Raw genomic sequence first — 26,689 nt, 5'->3', positions numbered from 1 at the left:
ACTACCATGTAACATGGAATATTAGTGATAAATTAAGTGCAAAATGCAAGTGAAAAACTGTGTGCAGTGTGCCTTATCTTTATGTAAGCAGAAAGAAAAAGTATTCATATTTACTTGCATACAGTAAATTAATAGTTTCTTTTATAACATTCCAGAGATGAATGGCTACCTCCTCATAGGGAAAGTAGGAGGCTGAAGGGGAGACATTTCCAATTTATAAAATTTTTCTAGGTTTAAAATTTGAACCATGTGACTATATTACCTAATTTTAAAATCAATGATTTTAAACTTGCTTAAAACTTTTATCTTTAGAGTATTTGTGATGCTGCTAATACTTCAAAGTTGAGAGCAGGCAGAACAACAAATTGATGACCTTGAAAATCAACCTCACTTCTTTATAATCATACATTTAGCATTCCAAAAGAAACCCCAATGACTGCCCCAACAGCATCACCAAAATATCTTACCTTATCAATTTCTAACAGCAAGCATTTTTATTTAATAAAGCAATAATTACTTAAGTTGTTAGACTCTAACACATATGGGACACAAAGACAGACATAAGAGAAATACAAAATCATAAAACTCTACATGATAACCATTAACCTTGATGGATCCAAATAGTCTGAAATTTCACATGAATTCTTTAGGAAGCAAAGAGTTATGTGTAATCTGTGTGAGGGCATTTCTGCTAATCACATAGCTGGAGATTCCTGGTATCACCATAAAGCAGAAAATGACACTGCAGTATAGGGAAAGTTTTATTCTACCTTTCATATCCATATAAGTATAGAAGAAACTGAGGCCAAAGAATTATAACATTGCAGTTTATTTGAAAATGTGTCTAATTCAACAACATGGAAAAGAATTCACACACCAAATCATTAACCTTAAGAGTTTTATATACAATAACACAGACATGTGAATATAGGGAAGAAAAAAAAAGCATTTAAAATAAACTTTTCAAAATTACCTAGTAATCAATCTGAAAATAAAAAACTCATTAGATAGCCTACAAGACAATCTGGTTTTGTTACATATATACACAATTAAAAACTACAGTGAACTACTGTATGTGTCATCTAGCAACTAAAATCAACTACTACTTAAATGCCATGAAAGGAGCAGCTGACTAGAAATCATTTTCCTATTTGTTCACACATATGAGCATTCAGTGGGAGATAACAACAATAAGACATGGTTTCTCCTTTCAGGCATTTTATAATTCAATTACAACTGTTAGAGTACTCAAAAACAATTTCAGAATAAAATGTTATCAAGAAGTAACTGCACAAGTAAGAGTAGACTTTAATCACTGTGAAGATAGAGAAGAGGGGGCTCTAGGGAAACACAGTATATGAACTAGCCTTTTATTTGAAGGACTTCAGAAGGCAGAGATAGGAAAGGGAGAAAATTACAAGTGGAGATGCAGAAGAAACCAAAAGTTTACATCTAGAAAGAATGTAAACACAAGTTTGAATAAAACAAGAATCAAATTTTAAAAAGAGCACAGAGGTCAAATAATTAATTTTGAAAGGCAATACCGAGGAATACGAACTTCATTCTAGAGTTGATCAGGAGTCACTCAGTGGAGGCATGGTGGTCAAGAACTCAGAATTCCAGCTCTTCTACCTACTAGCAACCCTCCAGGCTCATAAAATATCAATTTCTTCGTCTGTAGACTGGGAAAGTAGTATCTACAATATAAAACTTATGAGGACCAGATGAGAACAAAGCATTTAGCACAAAGGCTGACATAAGATATTTCAGTAAGTGTTTTTTTGTTCTGTTTGCTTCGGTCACGCTGGGAAAATATGATCAGAACTGCCTTTAGGTTAAAAAAAAAAAAAAAAGAACTGCCTTTAGGTCAATTAATTTGACAGCAGTATGCATGATGAATGGCAAAACCTAGAGATTAGGGATGTCTCTTATTAATGGCAATTGAGACAAAGGGATTAAAAGTATTTTGTTGCTAGGAAAATGGAAAAGCAGCAGGAGAACTTGATTCCTGAACCATAATGCAACACAATGACAAAGAATTTCTGAGAAAAAGGGAAAGTGATGAATCAAACGTGACCTTTGATTTTAAGACTAGATGACTAAGAAAATGTTAAGATCATTAATATAAACAAAAAAAATGACTGAAGAATTAAGTTTGGAGAGGAAACAGTTTAATTCTGAACCTACGGATTCAAGGTCACAAAACGACCATTACTTACAAAGTTTATCAAGGAGAACAACAAAAGGCAAGTCTGAAGCTTAGGAAAGATAATGAAGCTGGTGATGCAGAACTGGAGCTTCAAGGGCAGCCCAGGTGGCGCTGCCTTCAGCCCACGGTGTGATCCTGGAGACCTGGGATTGAGTCCTACGTTGGGCTCCCTACATGGAGCCTGCTTCTCCCTCTGCCTGTGTCTCTGCCTCTCTCTCTCTCTCTCTCTCTCGAATAAATAAATAAATAAAATCTTAAAAAAAAAAAAAAAAAAAAGAACTGGAGGTTCAAGAGCAGAGGGAATGAACAGTGGAAACCATGGGTGTGCGTAGGACTAGAAAGGAAAAAACACAACTCTAAAAAGAAGTGCAAACTCAATCTAAAGTTAACCCTCGTTTATGAGTGAGATGAGAAAATGAACAAAGCCACAAGAATGTACAAGTCTGAGGTGCTGGCTTATGCAAGTTCAAGAGAAGACAAGGCCTTGACAACACTTCATATCCCATGGCTCATAATAAATTCTACATGGACTTATGATGATATGATTATTATAGGCTTTTAAGAGCCCACAAGTTACTGAAAAGTGTTAATTATTCTGATTCAACCCCCAGCAGGACACAGCTAACACAGTATAATTATAATTAGATATTTTTCCAGTAGCTCAAAGCTCGAAGTATAACTTTTAAGTCCTCATCTTGACATTCATCCACACATTTGACTGCCTTGATTATCTACTATTTGAGGAAACCCAAACCCCCCACCCTCTGTCTACTTAAGACAGCCAATTCTTAGGTTTTATCCCTCTATTTTGGCTTCCCTTTCATCTTAGCTAGTCTCTCCCTCAAAATAGAACCACCAGGGAACAATAGTCCTCTTTGTAATTCCACAATAGTTGTCTTAAACAACTAGTTTTTAAAACTCAACTAGATTTTAAACTCTGGATCCTACCTAACATTTGTTATCATTAATAAGACCTACATGGTTTCTTGATTTTTGGCTATACACGAATATATGTCCCCAAAAAAGACTTGCAGGCTAAACTGCAAAATAAACTTTCTATTTCTACCCATCAGCAATAATATCTCTTACCAATTTTTGAAAAGAGACACACACAGTATTGGATTCCCCACCCTCAAACAGCTGAAAAGTCAATAGATCTTACCAAAGCCTACACTTCTTTCTGATGCTGAAACATTTTTGTATCCCACAACTATAAAGCCCACCCACATTCAATGTTAAGTTGTCCAAGAGATAATCAAAAGCAGACATGTCATTTAGATGTGAATCCAGTTACCACCGTAAACAATTACCAAGAAATGAAAGCTCAAATATTTTCCTATATGTGGGTTTCTTCTCAAATACCTATTAGAACTGTTCATACATTATTAACTTCAGCATTTGCCCTATATCTTTAAAATACATAGCTGTCACATATGTTGGAAAACTAAAAGATTAACAGACCATAATATTAGGAACTATACTATACTTCATTAATTGTCATGATGCATTTTTAAGAGACTAAAATACTAAAAATGAAATAAGCACACTTCAATCTTTCTAGGGCCCTTTTTATATTCTTTTTATCACATTAGTTTACAAATAGTACAACTGGGTTCATAAAAATGTTAAATGAAATGAGATTATCCAAGTTTGTAAGGAATAAAAGCACCTGTAAGAGTTACAATTTACTATAGTATCCAAATTTGCCATGGTATCAAATCCCAATTCTTCTTGGTTAGTGACACCAGATCAAGGAATGTTTTAATACAGCACAAAAACTTCATTCAAGAAGATACCAAAGTTTCACACTTTGATTATTTTTCAATGCATATGATTATATTCAATTCTCTATTTTGTAAGGAACACTTCCAAGCCAAAAAAAAAAGGGGGGGGGGGTATTAAGATCAACAGCAGAGCAGAAAACACGGGTTTTTGGCTTAGCCCTAAGTCTAATGTAGCCACCACCACTAAAAAGGTGAGGAGATCTTGAGCAGTTGAATTAATCCCTAAGAGCGTCTGTTTATTGATCCTTAGATTGGAGAGAATGCCACCCATGTTTAGAAATAACTAAGAAAAAGCATATTATTACCAGTAACTATAACTAAAATGCCACAGATATTACATATGCTTTTAAACACGGTTCCCCAAATAATTACACAATTGGGCCTAAGATTTCAGGCTATATATGTTTAGAACCAGACTTCTTTGAGATTATCTTACTCAGTTGTTTTCCCTGGAAGCTAACAAGATGAACACACAGTACATTTTTAATAAATACATGCCAGCGATTAGATCAACAAAGCCTCCAGCTCTTCTGCACACAGAAATACAAAATCCCTATTCCCTAGCTTTCTGACTTACTTAATAGTAAGCAGTATGATATCATCCTTTCACTTACAGCTTACTCCCTATAGTCTACTATCAAAATATTTAGTCTCTGGCTGTTCTGAGGTTTGCTTTTGTTTCGTAGTCTTTCTGAAATACACACTTGTAGGCCACTGGCTTTCTCCCTTTTACCTTATCTTCAGACATGAGCAGGTTCGTGTTTAAGGAATTGAATTTGTTTTCAACTGACCAGATGGAATTTAAATTTACCCTGAAAAATGCACTCACCAAAAAACAAATAATAAACTATTTTAGTAAGCTGCTTTATGAAGTCATCCAAGCCTCCTGCAGCTACCATAAACCCTGTGTAAACATGTTACTTAACTTGCCTAATATGTAAGTATCCCCATCTGGCCTTAAACAATCTGAAAGTTTTGCCACATAATGTTTCAAAATAATACCTTGTAGCCCTTCTTAAAAGCTATTTAATAAGAGTTAAAAGATCATAGAAAACCTGGAGACAATGTTCTGCAATAAAAAACACAGCTATGTAGCTTTTAAAAAGAATGAGGTACGTAACAGCAGGAGAGAATGATCTGTGAGTATCCTTTGTCAATAAAAAAAGTATACACTATATACGATCCCAATTTTGTCTTTAAAACATACTCACACGCCTGGAAAAGTTCTGAGGGGCTAAGCAGCACCCTTGGGGACTGGTCACCCCGGGGGCAGAGCGAGGAGAACCGGGGGGCGGGGGGGGGGGCAGACGGCCTCATTGTTTGGCGGCTTCGGTTTTTTCTTAAAGAGCACGTAGGACTTTCGTAATTAAAAAAACAACCGGGAGCAGAGAACCACCGGTAGTTCTGTACTTTCTCCTCCGCACCCGAATTCTCCTCATGTGTACTTTCAAGACACATTACTATGATCTCTCCTCTTTTAAAAAAGAAGACACGCACGCACGCAGCCCTGGAAGTCCAGAAAGAAAAGCCCTGGACCTGCAGAATCGCTCCCGCGGCCGAAGGACCCCGAGGAGGCACCTCCCGGAGCAGCCGCGAGCGCTCCCGCAGACTCGGCGAGCGACCAGCGCAGCGCCCGCCCCCGCCCCCGCCCCCGCCGCGTCGGCCACCCCCAGCCCCAGCCCCAGCCGCAGCCCCAGCCGCAGCCGCAGCCGCAGCCCGCGGCGCCCCGAGCCCTCGTCGGTGGATCCTCTTCCTTCCGAATCAAAACACCACCACCAAGTCCCGGGGTGGCACCGAGCAGGCCCGGCGGGCCCGGGCGGTCTGCGGTCCGCAGCGCGGCGGAGCCGGGCCCCCCAGCCCGGTCACGCCCGGGACCCCCGAGCCCCCACAATCGCCCGGCCCCGCGCCCCCCGCCCTCTACGCCGACCCCGCGCCCCCCGCGCCCCCGCGCCCCCGCGCCCAGCCTAACCCCAGCACGCGGGACACGCCGACCCACACCACCCCGAGGCCACGGCGGCAGCGTTACCTGCGGCGAGGCGCTCGGTCCGGCCCGCCGCAGCCGCACGCAGGACCGGCGCTAGGACTCCGCGGGCTCCTCGGCCGCCCGCCGCCCCCCCCCCGCCACAACAGCGCCGCGGCCGACGCCGACGCCGACGCCGACGCCGACGCCGCCGCCGCAGCCCAGAGGAGGGCGGGGCCCGGACCCGCGGCGGGGGAAGCCCGACGGTGCAGCCCCGAGAGGCGTCGGGAACCTGGGCCTGCGCGGAGAGCAGAGGGCGCGGGGGCCGCTCCGGGGGCCGCTCCTCCCCCACGGGGACCGCTCCGCCCCCACCCCAAACCACGCGAGGTCTCGAGGAGGCTCGGGGCGGACTGCGTTGGGAGAGATCCCGCGAGAACAGGGAGGGCCTCTGCGCGCAGCCCCGTCACGGGGGTGGGGCGCGCGGCGGCGGGGCGGGGCCGGGCGGGCGGTGGCGTCTTCCCCGGAGAGGCCTTGCTCTGCCGCCGCGATCCGGGCCAGGGCGGCGAAGGCGTCGGAGCGCCCTCGAGGTGTTCCCTGCGGGGTCGCCGCCCGGGGGCCTCTGTGGGGCGCGGCCACGATCTCGCCGCGGCCGTGCGCTCTGACGCGTCCGCTCAGCGCGCAGGGGCCTCGGGGTCTCCGGTGGGAGCGCGGCCGCCCGGGGCGTCCTCGGCCCGCCTCGGCGCGGGGCTTGCCCGTGGCTCGTCACAGGCCCGGCGAGGGTGTGGGCTGGCCCGCGTCTCGGGGCCTGCCCGGACACCTCGCAGCCGTCTCCGGAGGTTCTGGAGGGCGAGGAGGGGTCGGCCGAGCGGGACGTGCCCGCACCGACCTGCGCGGCGAACGAGCCGGTCACCCTCCTGAGCGAGCTTTACTGCACGGAAATCCAGTGCGTCTTCTCCTGGGCACGACCGTGTTTGTGCCCGTGTTCTGCCTTTTTACTGAGTCTGTCAGTGCGCGCGCCGCCGCCCACGAGGAGGCTCGCATCGTCGCAATTCTGCTCGGGCTGGATTTTCAGATGTGTCACTGGTCGTAGGCTCCAGGCGTTGATGGGTCACCTGGGACAGGACCTCCGAGGGGCGCCTGGCGGTGCTGCCCGGCTAAGCATCCGCTTCCCTCTGAGCTCAGATCCCAGGGTCCTGGGCTGAGCCCTGTGCATTGAGCTCCCTGCTGGAGCGGGGGCGGGGTTGGCCTGCTGCTCCCCCGCTTGTGCGTGCTCACTCTCAAATAAATAAAATGTTTTTTGAAATAAAATGAATAAGACATCCTTGATGCCAGGTTACTATTTCCCACCATAGCTGATGGTCTGCAAAATTGGATGAATAATACGTTCATGAAAGAACATGCTGTCAAGGTCAAAGCTGACATTGCAATTTAAGAGTTTTGCAAATGAGCAAGTTGCTGCTAAAGTGGTCAGCCAGCAATCCAACAACCTAGCGTTATTTTAATAAAGTGTTATGTGAAATACGAATGCAAGCACAGTGGACGTGTTGCTCCTAACTGCAAAATCTCTCTTCACTTGCCTTCTGGATTAGAGCCCTTGGTCACAGACTTTTTGGCACTTGGCCTGGTTCCAGGGCACTCTAACTGTGGCGGGATCATATAACGGTCTTACGGGATTAGTTTTCTGCTATTCCAAGCAGAAATTTTAGCACATGAAAATATCTATCTTACCATAAGCAAATTAAATAGAAATGATTAAGTTAGGAAAATAGTTAAAAACCGTTAAACAACGGCCAGGGCCTTCTCCTGTTTTTTCTCCTTCGTATAGGTATTTATTTTCTCCATTCTGCTATTTTCTCCATTTATTTTCTCTGAAAACTTTTTTAGACTTCTAGACCTTTTTCTCTTCCTCTACTACATTGAAGTTGACCACAGGTTATTTTTACTAAGAGTATTTACTAGTCAGTACTTTGTTAATGAACAGGAGGACTAAGTGCTACTAAGTGCTATTCTTGTGGGTGAGTACTTTAAGAGCAAGTAAGCCATCAGTATATCTTCCTATGGTGCACACATCTCATGGTGCCACCTCAACTCCACCATTCAGACCTTTTCTGGTTATGCCACCATTTAGCAGTTTTTCATATATAATTTACTTCTGGTGAGTATATGTCTTCCTACTGATTTAGAATCCACAGAGTCTGGGCATGTGCCCACTGCTTTCCAGTGCCTACTACAAAAATCTGCTTCAGTGTTGGTACTCTGCATTTGTTGAATGGGTAATTTAGATTTTAAGTTATTCCATCATGTAGAATTATTTAGAGATTTATTTAGCCTGGAATTCATTTAGATAGCCCAAAGACAATTTATTCCTGGAGGTCTTGGTCCACTGTTGCAACAAGTCTAATCCTTGCAACAGCAAAGGAACACTTGCTGTAATAACCTAATTCTCCATACCAGGTTGTTTCCATTTTAACATGAAGTGGAAAATACCCAAAGTTAATGCTTGTGAATACAGAGTACTAGATAGGCAGGAGTCTTGTGTTGTCAGAAATGCTCTGTTATTTGAGTGTGCAAGACATTCAACGTATGCTTATTAAATTAATCAAGTTCAACATACAAACCCCTGTTACTGTCCTAGGAGTTCACATTTCCCACAGGCATGACAGAGTTGCTGTGTGTTTCTTCAGCCTCAGAATTTGAGGTCTCCATGCGTTGCCCAGATTAACAAATCATCTGGTTATTTGCAAACACCTGTGTTGCATAATAGGCCTTGGTTTTGGTTTATAGTGCCAAGTCTGGCCTGTCAGGCCTGAAAAAATTTCCTTATATCTTTCATTTGACCTGCAGTGTCTGGGCAAAATCCAGAACTAAATCCTACTAAATATAGAACTGTTTGTTCTACAATTTTATTTCCTTGTACTACTTTCAGTACAGTTAGTTAAAGTCCATCACCTCCTGCCCCACCCCCCCAAAAAAAACAACAAAAACAAATACTTGCTCTCTAGAGGTTAGTTTCACAGTACTTATTTTTCTCTGTTTGAAAAAAAAAATATCAACATTTCCTTATTGATTTTAAGAAACATAATTGTAGTTTGTTGGGAAAGGGATAATGTTTTCAAAAGTAGGACTAGATTTTGAAAATGAAGGAGGAAACTGAAGACCCCACATTCCAGAGAAGTAATATCTATGCAGTTTACAAATTGAGGACATAGAAAACAGTCTTAGAGCTGACAGATGGAAGGGAATCTTCTAACTTACAGCCTTTGTCTATAGCCATTAGCACTTTTTTATTTACAAGCTATCTCCCTGATATTGTATTCTACTGTTGTGAAATTCCACCTATGATTACTCCATATATGTTTAAATCAGTGATTCTCAAGACATGGTCTGGGATTAGAGGCATCAAATCATAAGGGAACTTACTAGAGGTGCAAATTCATGGGGCCTTACCCCAATTTAACAAATCCTCTGGCAATTTTGATAAATGCTAAAATTTGATAACCATTGGTTTTTGTTTTGTTTTTAAAAGATTTTATTTATTCATGAGAGACACAGAGAGAGAGGCAGAGACACAGGCAGAGGGAGAAGCAGGCTCCATGCAGGGAGCCCAACGCGGGACTCAATCCTGGGTCTCCAGGATCACGCCCTGGGCTGAAAGCGGCGCTAAACCACTGAACCACCCGGGCTGCCTGATAACCATTGGTTCTAACCAGAAAATGTACACCCTCAGTACATTATTTTTTTCCTAAAATACATATGATTCGTAGATACAAAATGGGGGGGGGGGGGACAGGCTTCTTTTGGTGAAAATACTCCATTCCTGTTATTCTCAATGTCTGTTTTATTCCCTTTTAAGGCAATTGTACTCATGGCTTATGGACCCACCCCAGTATTTTTTCCTTTATGAGTCTTTCTCAATCCCGTGAACCATAAGATGATGTTTTGTTGCTGTCGTCGTTCACATGTAAAGATTGTATTTGTGATTGTGGAAGTGACTGAAAAGACTATCCAAGCAATCCTTTCCACACTGGAAAGTTGCCCAGAATTTTACACCCCTGTGGCTTTAGGGGGCCTTAATGTTTAGTAACTGTTTATTTTCTCTGTCTTTTCCTCAGGAGCTACCTAGCCAGAATGCCAAGTTGATCAGACACCAATTTTCCTAGTCTTTCCAGACTACTCTATATTTTCTAAAGTTTCCAAATGTGTTTTTAAAAGCTGTGATAAAGTTTATGTAAAGTTTTAGTGAGAATCCTTTAAAAAAAAAAAAAAACTAGAAAAACAAAGAATACAACTCTTATGAGACCAAACAAAAAATGTAAATACACATGGCTTGTCATGTTCAGGCACCTCCCTCCACCAAAAGTATTCAAAGCAAAATTCTGAAAAGCAGAAAAGTTGCTTTTAGCATCTCAAGTTTACTAAACATTGAAATACTAAAATGAAACTGTACTTTCCCTAAGTCATTTGATCCTATTCTTTAAGTGGATACTTGAGAAATTCCTGACCTATTCAATATTGAAAATGAAACCTTTGTCCAGACTATATCCAATTAGAAATGAATTTTAATTAGAGAATTCCTCTCTAGTGCTTATAAACCATAATATATGTACAAATGTCATATTATTTTTGTATAGAGATCTTTTACCTAATACTATAAAAAATATCACGTAAATAATTGGTTTAGGACTCATTTTTTTTTTAAAGATTTATTTATTTATTCAGAGAGAGACAGAGACAGAGACAGGGATACAGGCAGAGGGAGAAGCAGGCTCCATGCAGGGAGCCGGACGTGGGACTCAATCCCGGGTCTCCAGGATCACGCCCTAGGCTGCAGGTGGCGCTAAACCGCTGCGCCACTGGGGCTGCCCTCTTTTTTAGGATTTACAAAAATTAACATATAATGGACAATTGATTCCCACACCAACTCCTTTTTCTGCTGGCTGGGAAGAAGTCATTATACTTAAAGAGCTACACAGATAGCACTTTTTGACCTAAATTGAGATATCTTAAGGTTGCTTACCTTGCATTTACCAAACATTAGAATTATATACTAATGTAATATTAAATTGGCCAATGGTTTTTAAAATGATGTATTATATCCATTCAATTGCTAATTAATTTGATATTCAGTGAAAAAAAGAAAAGCGCAAGTACCAGTCTTATTCTAAAGAAAAAAGTTCGGGATCCCTGGGTGGCGCAGCGGTTTAGCGCCTGCCTTTGGCCCGGGGCGTGATCCTGGAGACCCGGGATCGAATCCCACATCGGGCTCCCCGTGCATGGAGCCTGCTTCTCCTTCTGCCTATGTCTCTCTCTCTCTCTCTCTCTGTGACTATCATAAATAAAAAAGAATTTAAAAAAAAAAAAGAAGGTCTCTAGTTTGATATAGTCCCACTAGTTTATTTTGCCTTTTATGTTTGTGCTTTTGATCTCAGATTCAAATATCACTGCTAAGACCTCTGTCAAGGAGCTAACTACCTATTTTTCTTTCTAGAGATTTTACAGTTTCAGGTCTTATGTTCAAGTCTTTAATTCATTTGAATTAATTTTTCTGTATGGTGGGAGATAATGGTCCAGTTTTATTCTCCTGCATGTGGCTGTCCAATTTGCCAAAACCATTTACTGAAAAGACTGTCCTTCCCCCATGTATATTCTTTTTTTGTCATAAATTAATTGACCATGTATGGGTGAGATTATTTCTAGGTTCTCCATTCTGTTCTATGGACCTATGTATCTATTTTTGTGCCAATACCATACCGTTTTGGTTACTATGGCTTTGTAATGCAGTTTGAAGTCTGGGAGTGTGATGCCTCAAGTTTTGTTCTTTATTAAATTTGCGATTATTTCTAGGTTCTCCATTCTGTTCTGTGGACCTATGTATCTGTTTTTGTGCCAATACCATACTGTTTTAGTTACTATGGCTTTGTAATGCAGTTTGAAGTCTGGGAATGTGATGCCTCAAGTTTTGTTCTTTATTAAATTTGCCTTGGCTATTTGAGACCTTTTATAGTTCCACACAAATTTTAGGGTTTTTTGTTCTTTTCTACAAAAAAAATGCTATTGGAATTTTGATAGAGATTGCATTGAATTTATATATTGCTTTAGGTAATATGGGCATTTTAACAATATTGAATCCATAAGCATGGTATATCTTTCCATTTGTGTCTTTTTCAATTAATTTCATTAATGTCATATATTTTTCAGTATGCAGGTCTTTTGCCGCCTTGGTTAAATTTATTCTGGGTATTTTATTCTTATTGATGCAATTGTAAATGGATTTGTTCTTAATTTCCCCTTTTGAGAGTTCATTAGTATATAGAAATGGAACAGAATTTGGTGTCATGTACTTTGTATCTTGCAACTTGAATTAATTTATTGTAATATTTTTTGATGGAGTCTTTAGCATTTTCTGTAAGTAGTATGTCATCTGCAAATAGTGACAGCTTTTCTTCTTCCCTTCCATTTTGAATGCCTTTTTCTTCTTTTTCTTGCCTAATTCCTGTGACTAGGACCTCCAATACCATAATGAGTAAGGCAGCAAGAGTAAACATCCCTGTTTTGTTCTTGCACTTAGAGGAAAAGCTCTCAGCTTTTCATCACTGAGTGTGGTATTACTGTGAGCTTGTCATATATGGTGTTTATTATGTTCAGGTACATTCCCTTATACCTGCTTTGTGGAGAATCTTTATCATAAATGGACATTGAATTTTGTCAAATGCTTTTTCTGCATCTATTCAGATGGCCATGTGATTTTTATCCTTCATTTTGTTCATGTGATGTATCACATTGGCTGATTTGTGGATGTTGAACCATCCTTGCATCCCTGGAATACATTCACTTGATCACAGTGTGTGATTCTTTTAACATATTGTTGGATTCTGTTCTTTTAACATATTGTTGGATTCAGTTCTTTTAACATATTGTTGGATTCAGTTTTAACATATTTTTGGATTCAGTAATATTTTTAGAAGATTTTGCATCTGTGTTCACCAGGGATATTGGCCTGTAATCTTCTTTTGTTATGGTGTCCTTGTATGGTTTGGGTATCAGGGTAACAATGGCCTTGTAAAATGAGTTTGGAAGACTTCCTTCCTCAACTATCCTCTGGAAGAGTTTGAGAAGGATTGGTATTTACTCTTTTTTGAAGGTTTGGTAGAATTCACCAATAAAACTCTCTGGTCTTGGGCTTTTGATTGTTGGAGGTTTTTTTGTTTTTGTTTTTAAAGATTTTATTTATTTATTCATGACAGACACAGAGAGAGAGAGAGAGAGAGAGGCAGAGACACAGGCAGAGAGAGAAGCAGGCTCCGTGCAGGGAGCCCGACATGGGACTCGATCCTGGGTCTCCAGGATCACACCCTGGGCTGAAGGCGGCGCCAAACCGCTGGGCCACCAGGGCTGCCCAGATTGTTGGACATTTTTGATTATGATACAGTCTCCTTACTAGTAATTGATCTGTTCAATTTTTCTACTTCACCAGGATTCAATCCTGGTAGGTGTATGTTTCTTGGAATGTATCCATTTCTTCTAAGTTGTTCAGTTTCTGAGCATATAGTTATTTATGGTAGTCTCTTATGATACTTTGTATTTCTGTGGCATCAGTTGTAGCATCTCTTCTTTCATTTCTGATTTTATTTTATTTGAGTCCTTTCTTTTATATCCTTGGTGAGCTTAGCTAAAGGTTTGTTGATTTTTTTTTTTTTTTTTTTTTTTTTACCTTTTCAAGAACCAGCTCTTAGTTTCATTGGTCTTTTCTCTATTTGTTTAGTTTTTAAACATTTTTTTCTGTCCTTTGTTATTTCCTTCTTACTAATTTGGCACTTCTTTTGTTCTTTTTTTCCTAGTTCCTTCAGGGTAATTAGGGAACTTAGGTTGTTTTTTTGAGACTTTTCTTGTTTTCTGAGGTGGGCATTTATTGCTATGAACTCCTGTCTAGAGCTACTATGGCTGTGTTCTATAAATTTTGGTATGTTACATTTCCATTTTCCTTTGTCTCAAAGTATTTTTTAAAATTTATGCTTTGACCCGTTGGTTGTTTGGTAGCATGTTGTTCTAATCTGCACATATTTATGAATTTTTCTGTTTAGGTAATTAATTTCTAGTCTCATATCATTATGGCCCAAAAATGTATTTGATATTATTTCAAACCTCTTAAACTTATTGAGACTTGTTTTGTGACTTAACATATGATCTGTCTTGGAAAATGTTCCATGTGCATTTGAGAAGAATGTGTATTTTGTTGCTTTGGGACAGGACAAAAGAACTTTTATTGCTTCATCTTAAACAATTGAAATAATTGTATATTGAGCATATAGTTATTTTTGCCTGTTTTTTCTCTTGCCCTGGAATTTGTTTTCCCTGCACATATCAGATTTTTGCCTCTCTGTAATAGCCTAAAAGTACAAGTCAAAACACTGTTTATGATATTTGTATTGTTTTTTGGTTTCAAATTTTGCAAAACAGGCTGTTTTCCTGGAACTCAAATATGAATATGTGGTTTTCTTTTTCATAAGAATAGCAATTTAAGGAAGGGATTACCCTAATTAGCTAACTATATAAGTATATATGTTAAGCTACTAAAATAATAGATATGAGGATATTATTTTATTGACAAACAGCATTTAAGATACTCTGTATCCATAAAAAATTTCAATCTCTTCCTCTTTTTTCCAAGTTTTCATTATCTCTTTTCTCAGAGAGTATCAGCAGTAGTAAACAGAAAAAGTAGGTTATTTTTTTTCAGAGACCGTTCATATTTAAAATAAGAAAAATATAATTCTCATCTTGGTTCTGGATTCAGATCCATTTATAGATATTTTTTTATATACTAAAGCTTATCCCAGAGAGCTGCATATAAACAAACTTCTATTAGAAACTTAAAGAATACTGGCATATAACTTTCAAATTTGGTAAAGTCAGTCTTCTACTGAGGAATTGGAGAGAAATATTGGAAGTATGTCCATTTATTTCCGATTCCTTGATACCATGAGATTATATTCTACAAATAAAATACTACATTTCTGCTAAGAAGGAGGATGATAGGGAAAGGAGAAGGAAAGAAGAGGAAGGGAGCAAAAAGAGGAGAGAAAGAAAATTAAAAACTGTTAACACTTCCCATTTAATAAAGTTCATAATAGGCCTAACTAGTTGATCTTTCTTATCCTTTTGTATTGCCTTTTCTATATTATCTTGTTTTTAACTTCTTTTACAGCTGGGTTCATATTTAATTTGTTGACAGGCCTTTCCAAATAGATTGTGAGAAGGTTAACAGAGGCCCAGGGCCTACCAAAATGGTCTGCTGATGATTGTGCTTCACAAAAAAATGTATTGAGTAGAATTTCCATAGTATATAAATGTCTGGGGGAGGGAATACAAATTCATTCATTCAACAAGTATTTATTAGGATGTGAGAGATGCTGGGAATGGGAGATATAGCAGGGAGCATGTCAGCAAAGGCCCTTGCCTTCTTGAGCACATATTTCAATGCAAGATGAAATTATGGAATAATAGTATAAAATTTTTTAATATGAAAAATTACCTTAGAAGCCATTTGGGGAGCTCCTCATGCTTTGCAGATGGATTGAGTATTAACTAACTTTGCAATTTACTAGATTTAATATTGATAGGATATTGGAAATTTTTCCAATAAGAGGAAATATAAAAATTACCCACAAAAGGAATTTCTTTTAGGAAAATAAACATTTCTAATTTATTGTGTGGAGTAAATAGTGACTTTAACTTTAAAACTATTATGGTTTTTAAACTATACTGATGCTTTCCCTTCATTAAAACTTCTGCTTATAAACTAAATGCATCAAAACTACAGATAAAAATATTTTTAAATTTATATTAAAAATTTCAATTTGTGAAGAATCTGTTAAAAATTCAATGAACATTTTTGGGGAAACTATGATAGGTGCTGAAGATATACAATTTGTGACATAATTGATTTCTTGACAAAATTATTCTAAAATAATACATGGAAAAAAGTGACCCATGACATAATAAAAAGGTTACAAACAAGATGCTATTACTTCATAGAAGTGCTGGATGGCAGAGGTCAAATTTGAATCAAGATCTCAAATTTAGATAGAATTTTTGCATTACAAAGATGATGAAAACAGTCATTTTCAGGACAAGGAATAGCATAAAGAGTAACACTGAGGGGCACCTAGGTGGCTCAGTTGGCTAAGGATCTGCCTTCTGCTTAGGTCATGGTTCCAGGGTCCTGGGATGCACCCCCACATCACGCTCCCTGCAGAGTCTGCTTTTCCCTCTCCTCTGTTTACTTGTTCTCTCTTTCTCTCTCACTCTCTCAAAAATAAATAAATAAAATCTTTTTAAAAAGTAACATTGAAATAGAAAATTCATAGTGCATTTTCAAAGAGTGGAGATTAATCTTACTTAGCTAGAACATAAAGTGCAAAAGAGATAATAGGAGCCAAGTGTAGAAAAGTAGATTAAGACTTTAGTAGATTTTGTTAGTCATTAAATTTCATGCAAGAGGCAATTGAATGGAAAGCCATATTCATTTTTATTTATGTGTAATTGATTCTAGTGCCTGATATCAGAGCTAAAAATCATACTATACATAGGTATTGCTATTAGGCCAAACCATTTGAGAGTTTGCCTTAGTGTTTCATAGTATTTATGAAATTACTGTACGTGTATGCATGCGTGTGTGTGTGTGTGTGTGTGTGTGTGCGTGCATGGAAGCTATGGCATTAGAATTCTGAAATGAAGATGATAAATTACTTGGCCAAAAGTCTGACTTACTTGATCAGAAACTGAACCACAGTAATGAGTCCAGGCACTGAAGTGATAACTAGTATTTATAGATTCTTTCTGCCCTAAATAGGTTGATAATGTTGAACACAGTAATTATGAGGAATTGGCTAGAACCAATTGATCTTCAAATAGAGTGTTTTTAAAAATCTCACTAAATTGAATAGTTTGCTAAAAATAATACTAAAAATAGGGGTTGTGACAACAAATCCATTATTAGGACATAACAAATCTTTTAAATGAAAAATCCTAAAGCCATCCTTGTCCTAAATGGCCAACACCATTCCTTTTAGATGCTAAACAAATGCTGAATAAATCAGAATGTGATTTAGATTCAATGTCCTTTCAAGGAGACATTTAAAGAGTCTGGTCGATAGCAAACATTCTGGAAAAGTGTTCAGTGTTGCCCAACTGGAAAGTCATGGCTAAATGATGAAAGAAGTCCAAAAATCACAAATGATTGGATCCCACTGCTCCTGCTGCCAGGGCTAGCTATAAATCAGTATGTAATAAGAGCAGAGTATGTTACAGTTTCAGGAAACAGTTCCCTCATGCTGCCTGAGGCTGTGTGGACATCCCTTTATAGTCTCATCCACCTTGCCCATTTGTATTGTCCTATGACCCAACCTTTTCTCTACCATGTTCCCTATTCAACCTATCACTCAGCTAGAACCAAGTTGGAAAGACTATATGATATGATAAAGGAATTCATACTAAGATATTTCATATATAAAATCAGCTTGATTTATCTCCAGTGATATTTTTATTTAGACAATCATAAAATCTAAAAGTATTACAAAAGAATTAAATAATAATGTTCTACCAATGATAGACAATTTTTGGGCTCAGTGGTAAGCTACTGCTAGATGGTTATAGTCAGTAGGATTTTTTCCTTCAATTTCTAATTAAAAAACTGAAAAATTAAATATATCTCTGAACTAATTGTTTATATTTTTATTCTAAAACTTTTCCTTTTTTCTTAATCTGTTTTAGCAGGTACCCATGTTGTGTGGTTCTTTGCCTTGTTGAAGAGGTAAAGTTTTGGTGAGGCAGAAACCAGACTTGCTTACACAAAAATAACCCTCCACGCCTTCCCCAGAATGGGAATGAAAGCAATGACCCTGGATCTAAGGAACAGCAAAATAAAAGAAAAACCTGTTTACCAAGGAGTTCCTCAAGCAGAAGGCAAAACCTCAAAGTGGATGCATAGTATATCCAGAGAGGCTGGATTTTCAGACTTGGAGTTTCCAGGTTTACTACATTTTCTCATGCCCCAAAGGTGGGATGGGATCAGTAGAACCTTCAGAACTGAAGAGTCCACAGCGGCTTGGACAATGGGTATTTATTTCAGTAGTAACCACTGTAAACTGATGGCTCATGGCTAGCAGAGCCTCCTCAATGATTTGACCTTCTATAAGAACCCAGAATCCTGGAGAGAGGAGACCTGAAAACATAATTCAAATTAAAAATTTCTCCTTGGTTCCATAGAATATGAATACAAACTCAAAATTAATGTGACTAGAGAAAAGTTCGAGCATATTGTCTCAATGATCTAAACCTTGCACAGTAGTCTGTGGTTTTAACTACATTCCAACATGCCACTAGAGAATATTCATGGAGAGCTCTCTGGCAGTCCATTGTTCCAAGTACCTTTGCTTTTATTTACCACATATTTGAGGTGACCATACATCCTAGTTGCTCAGGACAGTCCTAGTCTATGACTGTTGTCCTGTTGTGATTATTAATAATGTATCCTTTTATTCTCAAAGGTGTCCGGGTTTAGATGATAAATTATATGGCTTCCTGATATATAACTTATTCAACTATATCAGTCTCAATAGGCCAGAGTATGCTGTTCTAACAAATAACACCAAATTTCAGTGGCTTAGCACAATGCAAGTTTATCAGGTGACATTTTAGGCAGCTGTCCTCCATGGATAGGGTCAGTATTCCAGACATCACCATATTAACATGTGCTTTCCACACTTGTCATAATGGAAAAGAGAGCTCTTGGAGTGTCTTATGCCAGCTAATACATGGTCCAGCCTGGAAGTGACACACATTATTTTTGACCAGAACTCATTGGCCAGAAGTTTTCATAGGGCTCAGTCTATCTGTCTTTCCCATTTCCACAAAGAGAAGGCCAAAATATGAGTATGAAAAGTCTGACTGTTAGATATTCAAACAAAAAAGCCAAGTGCCAAGGGTCCTGTTTATTATTATTATAAAGCTGAAAAATACACTCTCACATGGGCTCCTTTGCCACTACCTTCCTGCTTACTTATAGTCTTGGTAACAGTGGTTCTCTGAGGGCTCTAGTCCCAGTTTTTAAACACAAGAGAGTTTAAAGTTTTGTTTGTCACTAAACAAGAAAATCAGTAGTAGGCAAGAAAATAATATCCAAAATATGAAGATCTTTTGAGTCTGATAACATTAACAAAAAAATAAAGTCATGAAACAAGCACTCTATGAATATATTTGTATTCCATAGCTCCCTAACTTAAATAGTAGTCTGGAATAAAAACCATAAACTAACTCATATACACACATTAATGGTCTACTAGGATATTTGTTGTGAAAACTATTCATTGTGACTGTTGAGAGAAAGTTTTTGCTTCAGTAGAAAAGTATAGCACACCCTTTTGGATTATCAGATTCTAGTTCTGTTAATTATCTTTTGAAATTATTTTTATTTTGAAATGATTATAGATTCACATGAAATTATAAAACTAGTACAGAGGGTTCCCATATATCTTTTACCTGGCTTAAAGTCTTAGATATTTATAATATCAAAACCAGGAACTTGACATTGTACAGTATGCATGTGTGATTCTTCTGCTTGATCATGTCTGCTGTTGAAGCTCTTTTTTGCATTTTTCATTTCATTCACTTTATTTATCCATCCAGAATTTCTGTTAGGTTCTTTTTTTGATTTCTCTCTCTTTGCTGAACTTGTTTTGTTCATGTATTATTTTCATGATTTCATTGTTTATCTGTGTTCTCTTGGAGTGTCTTATGCCAGCAAATAAGTGGTCTCTTGTAGCTCACTGAACATATTTAAAGCAATTATTTTAAATTCTTTGTCAGGAAATTTGTAGATCTCCATTTCTTTGAAGTTGTTTACTAGAAATACATTATTTCTTTGATGGTCTCATGTTTCTTTGATTTTGTGTGTGTGTTCCTTGTAGCCTTGTGTTGGTGTTTATATTTGAAAGAACAATCACCTGTAGCAGACTTTATGGATTGGCTTTGGTAGGGAAAGACCTTCACCAGCAGTAGGCACAAGATTGCCTGCTGGGTAGGGTACATAGCAGTGACAGGTCCAGCATCAGTCCAGGGATGTGTGGGGATGCCATTTCTGGGGAGTTCAATAGGGGTGCTTGCCCTTGGGGGACCTGTGATGACACTGATTCTGGTAGTATGTATATGAAACTATTTCTGGGTTTTCTATTCTTTTTTTTTTTTTTTTGTAAAGATTTTATTTATTTATTCATGAGAAACAGAGCAAGAGAGAGGTAGTGACACAACCAGAGGGAAAAGCAGGCTGCATGCAGGGAGCCTGACATGGGACTCAATCCTGGGTCTCCAGGATCATGTCCTGGGCTGAAGGTGGTGCTAAACCGCTGAGCCACCGGGGCTGCCCTGGATTTTCTATTCTATTCTATTGATTTATGAGTTTATCCCTCTGCCAATGCCACATAGTCTTTATAGTTCTAGTTATATAATAAGTTCTGAAAACATAATGTTTATAACTACTTTGTTTTTCAGAATTCTTTTAGCTGTTTTAATCCTTTTGCCTTTTCACATAAATATTAAAACAATCATGTCCACATCTACAAGAACACAATTCTGGGATTTTGGTAGGAATTATGTTAGATCTATATCTCAAAATTTAGAGAAAATTCACATACTGTATTGAGTTTTTCCATTCATGGAGCAGACTGTCTCTCAGTGGTGTTTTTTTTTGGTTCTCAGTATACAAATCCTGTGTATATTTTGTTAAATATACAATTAAGTATTTATTTCACTTTTTTGAGCAAATGTAAATAGTATTGAATTTTAAATTTTGGTTTTCACATACTCGTTGCTGGTATATAAAATACAATTGGTATTTGTATGTTATCCTTCTATTTTGTGACCTTGCTGAACGCACTGATTGATTAATTGTAGAACTTTTGTGTTTGTATGAGTAGATTTCATGGGATTCCTATGTAGCCTAGCATACCATCCACAAATAGGGACAGTATATTTCTTCCCTTCCAAGTTGTATGCCTTTATTTCCTTTCTTGTCTTCTTGTGCTGCCTAAACTTCCAGTACTAAGTTGATGATAAGTGGCTAGAGTACATATGCTTCCTTTTTCCTCATCTTAGGGGAAAAGGATTTAAGCTTTCATCGTTAAGCATAATGGTATCTGTAGGTTTTTTTGTAGATGTTCTTTATCAAATTGAAGATGTCCTCCTCTATTCTACTTTCCTGAGAGTTTTTGGTATGAATGGGTGTTGAATTTGTCAAAGGCCTTTTCTGATTCTGTTGATATAATTATGTTATTTTTCTTCTTTAGTCTTTTAATAGTATAGATTACATTAATCAATTTTCATATATTGAATCAGCATTGTATCTTGGGAAAACACAACTTAGTTATGGTGTATAAGCCTTTTTACATATTGCTTAATTCTATTAGCTAATGTTTTGTTAAGAATTTTTTGCATCTATATTCATGGGAGATATTGTCTATAGTTTTCTTTTTTTGCTCTTTTGTCTTCTTTTGAAATCATAATACTGACTTCATTGAATGGGTTAGAATGGGTTTCTTCTTTTAATTTCTGGAAGAGATGGAACTTTTTGTTAAACCAAAGTTTAGTAGAGTTTTTTGGTGAAAGTGAGCCTGGGGATGTCTTTCTCAAGGTGTTTTTAGTTAAAAATTCAATTAACCTCGTATCATTTTGATGAATGCAGGATATATTGTGATATCCCATGTTTCATTCCTGATACTTGTAATTTGTACCTTCTCTCTTTTGTTTGTTTTTTGGTCTTCCTAGAGACCTGTCAGTTTCATTAATCTTTACCCCCAAACACTCTTGTTTCATGAATTTTCTCTGTTGTTTTTTGCCTTCAATTTTGTCGATTTCTGTTCTTATCCTTATCTTGTCCTTCAGATTTTCTTTTTAATCTATGGGTATTTGGAGGTATATTGTTTAATTTCTAAATCTGGGGATTTTTTCTGTTATTTTTTGTAATTGATTTCTGGTTTGATTCTATTATACTCAAAGGACATACTTTCTATGATTTCTTTTAAACTTGTATAATCTGTCCTGGGGCCAGATTCCTGTCAATCTGTGGGCCTGTGAAACTAGAAAACAAGAAATATAGCAGTGGGACACGTATAGGATACCAGTTATTGACATTCCCATTCCAAATAGGAGAAAATGGAAGGTGAAAAGGACTGACTGGTTGGGTGCAATTTAGAAATCCAACTGGGCAAACTCCATTAGGTTTTAGGGACTGAGAATAATCATCTGTGCTCACCAATCCACCCTCTGATTTCTCAGCTTTGCCTTCTGGGCTCCTGGCTCCACCCCTGGAGTTACCTTTCTTTTTTCATAAAAGTTGGCAGTTATCTGCAATTGAGTAGTTTCATCAGCCTCTCTCCTGTCTGAAGGACTGTGGGAATCTGACAGCCTGGGCAGCTTGTCTTCATTTCAGTTCAGTGTTTTTGCCAGGATCCTTATGGATCTCCCATGTATATCTCAGCTTCACTCCATTAAGCAAGAGGCTCCTCCACAAATCATTCGTAGATAATCCTACATCTATTCCTGGTTTTTGCTTAGATGTCTGAGGAGATCCATGAATCAAATGCCTGCTCTTCAAAGAGCCTCCTGCGTGACTGAATTCTCCAAACATTCTATCCTTCTGAGGCACTACCAAAAGCTATCCAGCCACACTTTTGGATTTCTCTCAGAGGATGCTTTCCTGACAATGAATCTCTTAATTTTAGCCTCTTAGGCAGTCTGGATAGGATGAAGATTTCCTAAATTATCAAGCCCTAATTCCTTTTTGCTTAACACTTCTTACTTCAATTTATCTTGTTCCTCTCACATTTTACCTACAAGCAGCAAGAAGGAACCAGGCTTCACTTTCATTGCTCTGATTGAAAATCTCAGCTATAGGAGTGCCTGGGTGGCTCAGTTCATTAAGCATTTGCCTTTGGCTCGGGTCATGATCCTAGGGTCTTGAGATGAGCCCCTCAGCCGGCAGCCTGCTTTTCCCTTCCCATTCCCCCTGCTTGTACTTGTGCTCACTATCTCTCTCTCCCTGTCAAAAAAAAAAAAAAAAAAAAAAAAAAAAAAAAAAAATCTCAGCTAAATATTAACAAATTCTCTCTCCTTTGACTAAACTTTGGTCAGGTTCCTCTGAGTCCTGTTTTGACTAGGCCTTGCCCTTCAGCTCTGTCCTTGGCCTATTTAGTTCAATTTTGGCAAGAATCTTGCAGGGTCAGTTTAGTGAAAATTCCTACCCTTGGTATCTACTCCAATTCCTATCCCTAACCTTTGTTAACCTGTCTTCAGCAAAAATCTTGTCAAGTTGATTTAGCCAGAATTCCCCTATCCCTGATATTTCCCAGTAGTAATCTTCTGTCCACTGACCTCCCCCCAACCCTGCTCCTTGGCTGTAAATCCTTGTAACAGCTCAATCTTTGACCACCCCCTCTCATTTTTAGTGACAGCCTTACTGTCTTTAACAAGTGTCATGAAATTTATTTTTCCTTAACAGTGTTTAAGCCCATCACTTGTAAGTTCTGCTTTCCACATAAAAATAGGAAACAATTCAGCTAAGCTATTCCCACTATTAGACAGAGGATTGCTTTTCCTCCAATTCCCAGTAACATTTTCTTCATTTCCTTCTAGGCCCTCATGTCTTTCTTTCTATTAACAGTCTGCTGATGATCATTTAAGCATTCTCTAAGACAGTGTCATTTCTTCTCAACCCTGCCCTTCACTTCATTCTGAGTCCTCACTAGTAGAGCCATTAACACCTGTATTTCAACTAACAGTCTCTTCAAGACAATCTAAACTTTTTCTATCACTCTTCTTAAAATTCTTCTAGCCTTGGGGCACCTGGTTGGCTCAGCCAGTTGGGCATCAGACTCTTGATTTCAGAGTCTTGAGTTCAAGCTCCACATTGGGCTCAATGCTGTTGTGGAGACTACTTTAAAAAAAATCCTTCTAGCCTCTACACTTTATCCAATTCTAAAGCAATTTCCACATTTTTAGGTATTATTTTACAGTAGCACCCCTCCCTCAGTACCAAATCTATATCCATTTCCTATTGATGCTATAAATAAATAGCTTAAAATAGTGGCTTAAAAAAACACAAATTTGTTATCTTCTAGTTCTGGAAGTCAAGATTCTGAAAATGAGGCTCATTGGTCTAAAATCAAGGTGTTAGCAGGATATTCATTCTGGAGGCTCTATGGGAGAGTCCCTTTCTTGCCTTCTCTAGCTTCCAGAGGCTGCCTGAATTTCTTGGCAGGAAAGCAGTTGTTTTCTAAAAGTTCTCTGTATTGCTAGGCTGTCTCTTGCCTCATGTTTTAACTAGAGATAGCAGGCTTAGCCTGGGACTTTTTTTGTAGGCATTCATTTGTTATTCTGCATTGCCACTTTTCCAGCACCCAGTCTGGGAGGACGAGGTTAAAAATAAAACCAAGGAACTCACTGCTGGGTTGTTTCTTAGGTTCTGAGGTCACATCCTGTTTGACTTCTTCTCTACAATGTTCTGAGTCTTCTTATGGTCCCTTATATGTAATGTCCAGGGATTTTTAGTTGTACTTAGCAGAAGTAGGGAAAAGAAACTTCTCTCATCTTTTAAGACAATAGTGTTTCTTCATAGGCTCTTCAAAGGCCCTCTGGATGTGGCTGATGTATCAAGTACTTGAGAATTTTTTTCTCTTGGTCTCTTTTCTCTGATGCCCTGCAAAGGCAGTTTCCTATAATTGGGGCTATACTTCCCAGAATTATGTACACCTCAGAGTCAATCTGTTATTCCCTCTCTGCCAATTATTGTTCTGTTGATTTCTGGGGTTCAGAATGGTTGTAGAAACTACTGTAGGACTACTAAAACAGAAGGCTAGATGTTTCCTCAAAGGAGAGGTTTCAGTATGAACTAAGGGACTTAGAAACCCTCAGTTTCAGAGTCACAAGGTAAGAATTGGAGGAAGGAATAAGTTTCACTTTGTTTTGGTGACAAAACATTTATTGTTTATGATTGTAATCCATTTATGCTTCAGATATTATTTTTGGGAATTCCTTCCAAGTTATTGTGGTTTTTTTAATATTTTATTTTTATTTATTCATGAGAGACACAGAGAGAGAGGCAGAGACATAGGCAGAGGGAGAAGCAGGCTCCCTGTGGGGAGCCTGATGCAGGATTCAATCCCAGGACCCAGGATCATGCCCTGAGGCAGATGTTCCACCACTGAGACACCCAAGTGCCCCACTTCCAAGTTATTGTGAAGTATGCTGCCAGTCTTATTTTTGGTGTCACCTCGTTGTCTTTTTGTGCATTTCCAAAGTAGAAGTCATGTGGTAGAAAGCCAGAGAAGTCATGTTGTAGAAAGCCAATCAGCACATTATAGTCAGGACTTCCAGATAAGTAGTTCTGACTGCCCCTTGCATGGCTCCACCCACATGTCCTATGAGCACATTACCTCAAGCACAGTACATCCTAAATTAAGGCAAATCTGGGATCCAACATTTCTTCCTACCTCCATCTCCTCAAGCTTTCTTTCAGTTAATAACCCTAATTATTCAATTGCCCAACTCAAAAAAACTGCAGGTCAAAACTCTATCCTTGTGCTCCACCTCCATATGTGTTTTATTTCTTAGGTCCTCTTATTCTTCGCTGGTGTTGCCTGCATTAGGCCTGTCAATCTCAGTCCCCTCAAACTCGCTGATTCCAGTCTAAGCCCCCTTCAATTTATCTTTACTCTGCTACCAAATATCTTGAAAGGCATGTCTTGTCATTTTCTATTCAAAATTCTTTAACGGCTTCTCTTTCCAAGTACAAAATATAATGTTCAAACAAAATATTCATAAAATGCAAATTCTTCCCAATCCAGCCCAGTGTTTCTCAAATCTGGATATATCTTAGAATCACCAGGGCAGTTTTCAGACTTAAAAGTTCTGGACCTCACATGTAAAAGTTAATGGCCTGAGTTGATGTCCAGGCTTTATTACTGTTATTGTTTCACTTTTTTTTGTTGAGGTAAAACTAACATAAGATTAATATTTTAAAAGTGAATAATTCAGAAGCTTTTAGTATATTCACATTGCTCTGCAACTACCCCCTCTATTTAGCTCTAAATTCTTTATCACCTCAAAAGAAAACCACATTCTCATTAAGCAATTTTCTCTCATTCTCCTCCTTACCTCAGCCTCTGGAAATTACCAATCTTTGTTCTCTCTCTATGTATTTAACAGTTCTGGGTATTTCATCTCAATGGAATCAAGCAACACGTGATTTTTTGTGTCTGGATTCTCTCATTTAGCATGATGTTTTCAAAGTCCTCCCACGTTGCAACATGGATCAGTACTTTGTTCTTTTTTATGGTTGAATACTATTCCATTGTATATAGACACAGTTAGTTCATCCAGTAATCCATTGATGAATATTTGGCTATTTCCATCTTTTGGCTAGTGTGAATAGTGCTACCATAAGCATGCATGAAAATGGATTTGAGTACCTGCTTTCAATCCTTTCAAAAGATGTGGGAATAGAAGTGCTGAGGTATATGGTAATTCTATGTTTAGCATTTTGAGGAACTACCAACGTGTTTCCACAGCAACTAAACCATTTTACGTTCTTGCCAGCAATGTATGAGGGTTCCAATTTCTACACCCTCATCAATACTTGCTGTTTCCAGTTTTATTTTATTGTAGTCCACCCTCACAGGTATAAAA

At 38.6% G+C, this 26,689-nt stretch overlaps 1 protein-coding gene across 3 annotated transcripts in view; it reads right to left on the bottom strand.

The window, feature by feature from the left end:
* Positions 1–6,150, bottom strand: part of PCMTD1 (protein-L-isoaspartate (D-aspartate) O-methyltransferase domain containing 1) — a 68,307-nt gene extending 62,157 nt beyond the window's left edge. The window contains exon 1 of one of the 3 annotated variants that reach the window (XM_077876962.1): positions 6,020–6,150. The gene's annotated coding sequence lies outside the window, so the exon portion shown is untranslated. Of the gene's footprint in view, positions 1–5,204; positions 5,357–6,019 lie in introns of those variants that run through there. The other 2 variants (XM_077876967.1, XM_077876964.1) reach the window with 2 other exon arrangements.
* Positions 6,151–26,689: the final 20,539 nt, after the last annotated feature.

Source organism: Canis aureus, chromosome 28, assembly GCF_053574225.1.
Source record: "Canis aureus isolate CA01 chromosome 28, VMU_Caureus_v.1.0, whole genome shotgun sequence".
NCBI lineage: Eukaryota > Metazoa > Chordata > Mammalia > Carnivora > Canidae > Canis > Canis aureus.
The sequence above is the reverse complement of the archived record's forward strand: the minus strand, read 5'-3'. Positions and strand labels throughout refer to the sequence as shown.